The following is a 10907-nucleotide window of genomic DNA, read 5'->3' on the forward strand; positions in this document are numbered from 1 at the left end:
CATCAATAAGTTCCCCTTTTCCATTTGCATATCAAGCTAATATATTTCAGAGAAAATCAACAACAAACAGAAACAACAACATAAAAAAAAACCCACTTCTGCATTTACTTTATATTAACAGTAGATATTCAATAAGAAAAATGCATTCTATTAAATTTAGTCAATAACATCACATGAAAATAAATTCACAGCAATTAGCACCCTACCCTGTGTTCATAAACTAATTTTGGCACTTTGCCATATTCTGACCTGTTTCAGTATTTCTAGTTTAAAGATAACCAAATATAAAAATTAACTTGGACATTAAAATTCTTTCTAAAACCAAATTATCTTTGGTGAGTGAGTCTGCTAACTTTTTTTCAGGGGATAGAAAACACTAGAGAGAAACCAGTCTGGTTTGGGGTTATACATATAACTGAGGGAAAAAAGTTATCAAATATCCAGGCCTCTCCCTTTTCAACTAGTACCACTGCCACTTTTATTTTCTTAAGTCTCCTTTCTTTGATTTTAGAGAATATACTTTATACTTTATAGGTATTTTCTGTCCCTTCTTCCTTTCACATCCCTTTTCTTCTTCCCTGTTTTCTGTTTCTTTTCTTCCCTCTTCTTCTATTTTCCTTCTCCTATTTGTTGAATCAAACACTAGCTTATGTTAGCTACCACTCTTTCTTAAACAAACTATGCCTTCTATCAATAATTTGTACCTTTTACTCTAACTGAACCATTCTATTATAAAATATAAGAATAGTATGTTGGGTTTTGGGTTTTTTTTTTTTGGTTTTTTGGATATAATTGGCTTTGTCCTTACACTGTTTCTCTCTTCTCAATTCTTTACTTCCTTTCTAAAGGCTCTTTCTTACTGTAGCATTTTTCTCAAAGAAATAAATCCTTTGTTTAAAATTAATTAAGCTAAGTTTTTTTCAAAAAAGCCATGCATGCTTGTTATAGTGCAATGTCATTCCATTGTCTATGTGAAAAGTCCTTTTTAATTTGAAAAGCATTCATTCAGTAAGACAAATTTGAACTCTGAAGTAAAAACCTTTTGTCAAATAACAGTTTATATCCAACTCAGAGTTTTCATCTGAATTTTCTACATGATAGTATTCATAGATTATCTTTATAGAGATTAAATAATATTTTACATTTATGTCCTCATAAAAGGTACAAGTTTCTATTTTTCAGAAGACAAAACTGAGGTGTTGCAAAGAACTAACAATTACACAGGTAATAAGTAACAGAGACAGAGCCTGAAGTCAGGCCTCTGCCTCATCAATCTTTTCAATCTTTCACACAAATCCAATGACTTTTCTCCTCTTAAAAAAAATGTTTAAACTCTACTTGTATCATGTCTCTACTTTTTTTGGTTTTTGCCTTTGTATCATCAGAACCCAAAAGTGTTTCAGACATAGTAAGTGCTTAATAAATATGTTCTGAATGATTTATCTTTCATTCCCAGTCCCTTTATACTGAAAGGAACATACATATTTGACTTCAAAAGGATACATAAATGATTTTAGAGGAAAAATAAGGTATGTGGGGCTATTTCTTTAAAAATTCAATAGAGTAATAAAATTATGGTGGATATAGCCAAAAATTTCTTAAGCACAAGTCTGTAAATCAAAGTAAAATATAGGTTAAAGGTTAGGAGAAATGATCTCTAAGTAGTATTAGCAGCAAAAAGCTTAAAGAGCAAAAATGGCCATTAAGAAGCAGAACAGCCCAGATGTGAACAGCTTTTCTTCCTTATTTATAATAATGAAGGTCTTCTCACCCCAAGACCAGTATGCTCTCTATTATATCGTGCTGTCTTGGTATCAATTCATTATTCTCTCTAGAAACCATTTTCCCCTTGACTTTCGTATTTTTGTTGGTGGTTTCATCTTTGTCCCATTCATCCAACTTCAAAAACCTCTGAATTATCTTTTTGAGGCTTCTTTCCCTCAATCCTATTATCTAATTAGTCAACTAAGTCCCATTGATCCTCCCTTTGTCACAGCTCTTCAAACTCCTAATCAAAAAGAATTTGAGTCAAAAAAAGTTGAGGGGAAAGGAAGGAAAGTGCCTTTATTCACTAAGCTAGATAATAGACAGCCTTGCTATACTATAAGAAGAAAAGAAATGCATGCATAAAAATCCATAAGAGAAAATCCAGTGAAAAGAATTGTAATACAATCTATAAACTTACATGTGTATTCATATATATGTGTGTGTGTGTGTATATATATATACATACACATGTGTGTGTGTATATATATATAAATGTATGTGTGTATATATGCATATATGTGTGTGTGTGTATATATATATATACACATATATATATGTGTATATATATATATAGTCATTCTTGTTGCTTTCAAAAAGGGCCAATGACATCATAAGGATATCTTGACTTGTGTATGAATATAAATTTAAGTAAATTAGAGTTCCACAAAGTCATTAATCTTACTCCCTTCCAGAGTCATCAAAGACCAATGACAAGACAAAAATCAATGGCCCAGAATAATGGATGACTTTGTCACCTTCCATATCTAACAAGCTCTAAGAATTCCATAGTACCTGCTTCAACTACCTCCATGGCTATTGGAAAAAATGTTCTCAATTGCTCCTTCCATTAGGGGAAGTATCCATGTGTTTAGAGTAGACAATACCCATCCCATGTGTTAATAAGTTGGAAACCTGTCACTTACCCTCAACCTAGTTTAGATCATCTGCCAAGACAGATTTACCAGAGTGTGTGTTTGCTGCACATGCTACAGCTTCTTGGAGACATAGAAGATGGTGAGTGACAGGTAGACACAAAAAGTGAATAAGCAGCCCTGAAAAGCCTAGTCATAGGTTCCAGTGCTCCCTAACACCCCACATACTCCATATACAATCTCACGATATATGTAAATATATGTATGTGTATTCACATATCTCCAAATCCTTGCAATAAACAACAATATAGATAGATGACAGATAGATATAGATAATACTAAGAGTTTGTGAGATTAGAATCATGACTAGAATATGACACTGGAATGATATAACTTTTTCAAAATAAGCAGAAAAGTAAAGAGTGAGGTACAAGGGGAAAGAGTGGAATAGTGTTATATCCTGTAGATGAGATTGTGAAAACTTAATAGAGAACAATTGGATTAGGTGACTTGAAGCATAGATTGAAACTATATAATTATATGCTTGTGTAATACCTCCCATGCTGATTGATTTATGTATACCTATTTCAAGTCAGACCCTTCAGAAACCCACTAACAAAATCTGGTTTGACTCCTCATTTCCCTTTGTTGTTTTCATCTTCCTAACTGAGATGTCAGGGAGGATGTGATCACCTCCTTTTTTGGTGTTTCCACCCCCCTTTCTGAGAAGTCAGGGAGGACATGATCACCTCCTAAAACAAAAAAAAAAGTAGGAGATGTAATGCATCAGAACTCTGGAGAAATATACTTGAGGCAAGGATTCTTACAACAAAGTACTAACTCAGTGGAATTGATAAGACAATGGTTATCTAATTCAGCATGGTGATTAATAGTTCTCTAGTTCAGTATGATTGATTTAATCTTACAACAAATAATGGTTCCCTAGTGATATAATTATTGGCTTATACTCAGTATGATGAATGGATTTAATTGTAATAGAGTATTTAAGAGATCAGAGTCAGACCTAGAGGAAGACTTGAAGAAACTTGAAGACAGAGACCCTCATTGTGGCTGGTCTTTCCTCCTTCACTTCTCCACTGAGTTAACATCTTGTAAGAATCCTTGGCTCAAGTATATTTCTCCAGAGTTCTGGCCCATTACCCTGAGTGATAGAACATGAGGAAAAAATAGAAAAAGAAAAAAATACATTGATCCTTTGTGGAAAAGAGATCCTTTGTGGGGGAAAAACACATAGGAATAAAATTGACAAATTCCAAAACCCCTAAATCAAACAGAAAATTTTGCAAGAAACAAGAAAAAATTCACATATGTTGGAGCTACAATCAGAATTGTATAAGACTTATTAGCAGCTACCACAAAAGACCACAGGTCTTAAAATCATATCTACAGACAAGCAAAAAAAAAACCAAAACCTAGATCTATGGTCAAAAATGTCATATCAAGCAAAACTGTTCATAATTTTGAATGAAAAAAAATAGACATTAACAAACTTGCAGATTTTCAGGACTTTCTATCTACCAAACTCTAACTTAACAGAAAATATTACATATTAGAGCCAATATCAAAAAGCAATTTTACATAGACAAACTAGTTAAACATGGACAAATCATTTATGTTTTTTTACATGGGAAATTATACTTTATGTTTAAGATTTACATCAACAATAGGGTAAACAAGCTCAAAAAAAAAGATTAACAGACTACAGATAAAAATAGTAATCATGTTATACAAATGAGGTGCAGAGGAAGAATAGATACAGAGACATTAGAGCGGGGAGGAAGGATTGTAGTTCTGAAAACCTATTCTCATTGGGAATGGGTTCAAAAGACAACATTATATATTTCCTATAAAGAGTATAGTACTCTACAAAATCTATAAAGAAATAATGTGAGAGGGATAGGTGGATGGGAAAACAAAGGGTGAGGAAAGAAAAGGAAGAGATCCCTAAGTGGGGGGAGGTTAAATAATAGTAAGCCAAGTTATGAAACAGAATTCAATGAGTCAGCAGAGATAGGAAAGACATGTGTATGTGGGTTATGTGTGTGCATGTATGTATGCATCTACATAAGTATATATAAATATACCTTTCTTAACTATAGCTTGCTTGGAGATGAGGGAGGATATAAAGGGGAAAAAGTATAAAGTAAAAAAGGTGTTCAATAGAGAATCAAAGAGTAATTTTCAAGGAAGAAAAGAAAAGATCATGAATATAATTTCTTCTACATACATACATACATATATATATATATATATATATATATATTCTTAAATTGACATTTGTTGCTATATATTTTTAATTCTCCTTCATGTTCTCTTTGGCACATGACAATGTTCTTTCCTTTTCTTTAATTTTGTTTTGTGTACTTTTCTGTTTTTCTTTTTTCTTATTTTGTTTCTTCAAATAAAATAAATTTAGAAAAAAATAAACAATATTGGTAATACAAAAGTGAATACTTTTCAATAAGTATTTTTCAATAAGAAAACTCAGAACTCTGGAGAAATATACTTGAGCCAAGGATTCTTACAAGATGTTAACTCAGTGGAGAAGTGAAGGAGGAAAGACCAGCCACAATGAGGGTCTCTGTCTTCAAGTTTCTTCAAGTCTTCCTCTAGGTCTGACTCTGATCTCTTAAATACTCTATTACAATTAAATCCATTCATCATACTGAGTATAAGCCAATAATTATATCACTAGGGAACCATTATTTGTTGTAAGATTAAATCAATCATACTGAACTAGAGAACTATTAATCACCATGCTGAATTAGATAACCATTGTCTTATCAATTCCACTGAGTTAGTACTTTGTTGTAAGAATCCTTGCCTCAAGTATATTTCTCCAGAGTTCTGATGCATTACATCTCCTACTTTTTTTTTGTTTTAGGAGGTGATCATGTCCTCCCTGACTTCTCAGAAAGGGGGGTGGAAACACCAAAAAAGGAGGTGATCACGTCCTCCCTGACATCTCAGTTAGGAAGGTGAAAACAACAAAGGTAAATGAGGAGTCAAACCAGATTTTGTTAGTGGGTTTCTGAAGGGTCTGACTTGAAATAGGTATACATAAATCAATCAGCATGGGAGGTATTACACAAGCATATAATAATATAACACAGGTTAGTAGTGATATAACAAACAAAATGAGGAATTATGAATGTCCATAAGTCCTAGAAGGAAGGTATATAAATAACAATCACACATACACCTCCTTCAGTAGCCAAGAGATAGTCCAAAACCAATTTATTGTCCATTACTTCATGTGTCAGGGAATCCAATGATTCCTGCATGTTTTGAAGGTCCTGCAATAGTCTCACCATGTCTCAGGGAATCCAAAGATTTCTCTGCTTGACTCTATACCTTATTTTCTAATTGGTTAATTTTTTTCATAATTTTGCTGTTTTTCTTAGATGGTTTAATTTTTTTTTTTAGTTTTCCCTCAATGTCTCTCATTTGCTTTTTGAACTGTTCTAAAAATTGTCTCTAGGCAGGGAATCAATTCACATTACTCTTTAGGGTAGAAGCTTTTTTTTTTAACTAAAGTGAACTCCTCTGAAGATGAATTCTAGTCTTCCCTGATCCCATAATATGTTTCAATGATAGGGTTTTTCCTTCTTTGTCAGTTTCTTTTTTTAATAAGCATTAATTTGAGCACTTCTAATCATGGGGTAGTAGGATGGTGCCTCAAGTTTCCTTTCAGCCTACACTCTGACCAAGAACCCTAAACCAAGAGCTCCACCCTCTTTCAAGTGCCCACATCCAGTAGTGCCCCTATCCTGCTGCTTCTGCAGTCATTAGGTGCAGTTCTCTTATCACCTTGAACCTCGTCTTCCCAATCAGCTGAGGTTCATTCTGTCTTCCTGGGCTCAAACCATGACTTGACAGTCTGAGTAGGTGAACGTCTCTGTGGCTCCAGCCACAACCACATAGTCTTAAGAACCCCACTTGATGTTTCTGCCAAGCTAGTCTAAAGGTGTTTGCACTTCAGACACATTAATCCTGGCCCAGGGTTTTTCTTCAAATCTTGTGAGTAGTATCAGGAGGACCACTCTTCAGTCCCAATTCTTCCTGGTTTTTCACCAGTCTATATTCTCCCTGGGGTGCAATTTGTTGTTTGTGAGAGAAATCAAGAGAGCTTGAAATTTGCCAACCTATTCTGCCATTTTCCCAGAATCCTCCTGCCAATATTATTTAATACAGCATGGTTACATCATCATCTCCATAAGTAAGATTTATATAATTCTTTAAGGTTTTCAGAATATTTTCTTCATGGACCACTCTAAGGTGAAGCATTGTTCTATTTGTGGATGAGGGAACTGAGATGCTGGGAGGTTAAGTGGCTTGTTTATATTCCCACAGTTAATAATTATATGAAGTGGGGTTAGAATGCAGATCTTCTGACCCTGAGCCCAGGATGTAATTGATATAATAAGTCTTACCAATTGATTCAGATCACCTGCATCAAGCCAAGGCAAAAGTATATAATGTAAGTCTATGAAATATCTCAGAAAATCAGGATGAATCAGGACTCTCTCAGGTGAATGGAACTTTATTTTAGAACTATGTTTTCTGAACTAAAATCCGGGAGTTCTAGGTACCAGTTCTAGTTTAATTCAATTTAACAAATACTTATTAAGCACACATTATATACAAAGTATTGTACTTAAGCCAGTAATACAATGGCCAAAAAGGTGATATTCTCACTTCAAGAAATTTTTAATCTATTGGAATTCTAAACTGAACTCTGCGACCCTGTGATACCTTAACCAGTATGATTTTCCTGTATTGATAAAATTAAGACATTAGACTAGATGCTCTCCAAAGTAACTTTTGCCCCCATAATTCTAAAGAATTGTAAATGAACTTTGTGCGAGCAGGTTTGTTTAACTTTCAAAACTTTAATTTTTTAGTATTCTGCCTAATATCATAATGTTTTTATGAGCATTATTTCAAATTTCCTTTATTTTATGCAGTACTCAGAAAAAAAAAACTTCTAAAACATAAAAACAAAATATAATAAGATAAAGTTTTTAAAGCTTCAAAAATGAGTGAAGAGTTTTAAATCCAAAGAGCTATAAATTTGCACATTGATGTGATACAAGAAAATGAATGAGAATGGCCTGTGGGCTCACAACTTGGTAATGAGATAAATGGAGTTGAAGCATAAAACATTCTCTGTTCAACATATGCCTATTTATTGGATTTATTTCTAGATTAATTTCTTTCTAATATAAAAGGAGCATATTTATTCAATAAGCAATGTGATATTTATTATTATAGATGTGGCATTTAGGGCATACATCTCTCACATATATGATATCAAGAAAAGCTTCCTCAGATTCAAAATACTGGGTGGGTCTGCACTGATAGCTGACTAGCTTTCATCAGAACTCTGGTAGAGTTAATAAGAAAACACAATGGTTAAATGAAAAGTCAATTAATAATATTGAATAGTAAGAAAACTTATATTTTTGCCCAAAAAAATAATATTACTGACATCAATAATCAGAAGGAGAAAAGTGGTTGTAAACAGGGATCATGCATAGGTGTTCATATAGGGAATATATTTGCAATGCCCAAATGTGAGAAATTAATATTTATATGAATACCTATTATCTGAAATCCTGAATTTCTTTAATTATTCCCTTTTATAAAATAAAAGACCTTTTTAATAGTGCTCAAAGAAGATATTTTTAGTTTCATATCATATATTCTGCATATGCTTTTCATGTCATTAGCAAAAATTTAACCAGAATAATTGTCCATTTTCCTAGACATTTAGCTTTTCTATGACGTAATTTTGAAGTTATTTGGTTAGCTTCTCAGATAACATCTGCTTTAACCCACTGGGTTTGTGGGTTCACCTGCAGACAGTGCATACCACTATCCATAGCTATCTGTCCAGCTCTAAATGATTACTTTTTTCAATAAAAATTTGACTCACTTATTAAATATTTCTATTTAAATATTGCCATACCTGAAAATATGCCTCAAAATGAGCTATCTTCTTGTTTAACTTATTTTCCCTCTGATTACATATTCTCCAAGTTCTTCATTATTTTACTGTTATTAACATCCTTTTGGTCTCAGTTTCTTCATCTTTAAAATATTGTTAGAATATCAAACAAGAGGGCTTATGCAATCCTTGAAAAATAATTTACAATGTTCTTCTATAACAGAACACCATTATCAAGAAATATAGTTTTTCTTCAACTTTCCCTATGGTATTTTATTCTTCTTGTAGAAGTGACCAGTCAGTATTCATGTCTCAAATTTCTTAGTAATTGCCTTTAATGCTTAGATAAGTTTGGGGTCAGAAAGGAATAAGAAGAGTTATTCAAGAGCAATTTTTGTATTTTATGTATACTACTTTTTGTAACATAAGAAAATGTGGGTAGGGGAAGTGTTTTAATGATGTGAAGTTAAACCATAATGTGCCTTTCTGAGAACTTAAATCAGGAAATTCATAAAAATATGTTATACTATGCTTATTGAAGACCAGATATTTCCACCTCTCAATCATATTACCCATTTGAATCTTAGATTTAATTTTCAGTTATCTTCATTTCATTCAAAAGAACTTTTTCTCCTTTACTTTCCTTTTAAACTCTCCATTATTAATGCACTTATTTATCTCTTACTTGCTGAATCACGTAACTATACACTATTTGGGGTTTTCTTCTTTCTCCTAATTATAATTTTGCATATATATTTTCACATATCAGCATATCATGCATATTAATTAAAGTCATTATGTAATATTCCTTGGAGATATATGTAACTGAAATGAAGCACTGGTCACAAAGTAAGCATAAGGAAAATTAAATAAAAATTGGGCAGGTAGGTGATACAGTAGATAAACAGTTGGGCCAGGAGTCAGGAAAATCTGCATTCAGCCTCTGAATTATACTAGCTATGTGATGTTATGAACAAGTTATTTAATCTCTTCCTACCTCTGTTTCTTCATATATAAAATAGGGGACAAACCTCTCCAAATTATTGTGATAATCAAATGAGATCACTGTAAAGTGTTTATCATAATTTCTGGCAGACAGTAAGTTGTATGTAAATGCAGACTATTATTGTTGAGGTCTACTATTGATTTTTCATTTTTTACAATCACATTAGTCAACCAAATTTCTAAATTAATTCCAGAATGTAGAAATGTCAATTATATGAAGTTCTGAATTACAAATAACATTACAATGAATGAACAACATTTTAGCATACAAAATATATTAATAATTCTTATGAATCATTATGAATTAAAATTTCTCCCCTTTTAAGTTACTTTCATGATACAGAATTTCTTAAACTGACAACAATAATTACATGAACTTCAGTCTCTGCCAATACCCTTTGACCAAATTAATACCATTCTCATTGCTTGCTACTATACATAAACTTATTACCTTAGTCATACTATTCACCTTAGTCATACTATTCTCCATAGCAATCTTCCTATCTCCTCCAAAAGTTCTGTATATTAATTTTTCTTTTCTTTTCCTATTTTTCCTCAATTTTTGTAATCATATTACTAGTCTTCCTTTGACAAACACTCCTTCACCTCAAAGGAAATACAGGAAAAAAAAACAGCAAAACATGTATCAAATGTACATAATTAAATGAAACAAATTCCCACATTGATCACACCAAAATGTTTCTCTCATTCTGCATCTTGAGTTCATCACTTCTAAATTCTTTACTATCTGTCTTCTGAAATTGTGGTTGTCCATTGTGTTTATCAGAGTTCTTAAACTTTGTTTGATTTTTTAAAATGTTATTGTATAAATTCTATAACATTATTGTTTACATTCTTCTGACTTTATTTTGCATCAATACTTATGAATGTTCCCATTTTTAATCAATCTATTTTTATATTAAAGTACAAAAATATTCCCCTTATATTCAAAGGCCATAATATGTACATTTATTCACAAACTGATGAGCACCTTATTAATCTCCACGTATGATATAAGAAAAAGTTGCAATAATTACCAGCTCTATATTTTCCTCCATTCTATCTTCATTCCTGTCCTTAGTCGTGTGTTTTCTTTGACGCACCCCACCCACTACTAACTACCTTATCTTCTATCACCCTCTTCTTCTCTTACCTTTTCTCCTAAGGTTTCTGCCTTCCCTTCTATCCTGCTCCACATTTTTCTTTCCTATTTCTTTATATAGTTAGATAAATTTCTATATCCAACTGAATGATTAAGTTATTCCCTCTTAGAACCAGATTTGATGATATCA

This window comes from Antechinus flavipes, chromosome 4 (assembly GCF_016432865.1).
Source record: "Antechinus flavipes isolate AdamAnt ecotype Samford, QLD, Australia chromosome 4, AdamAnt_v2, whole genome shotgun sequence".
NCBI lineage: Eukaryota > Metazoa > Chordata > Mammalia > Dasyuromorphia > Dasyuridae > Antechinus > Antechinus flavipes.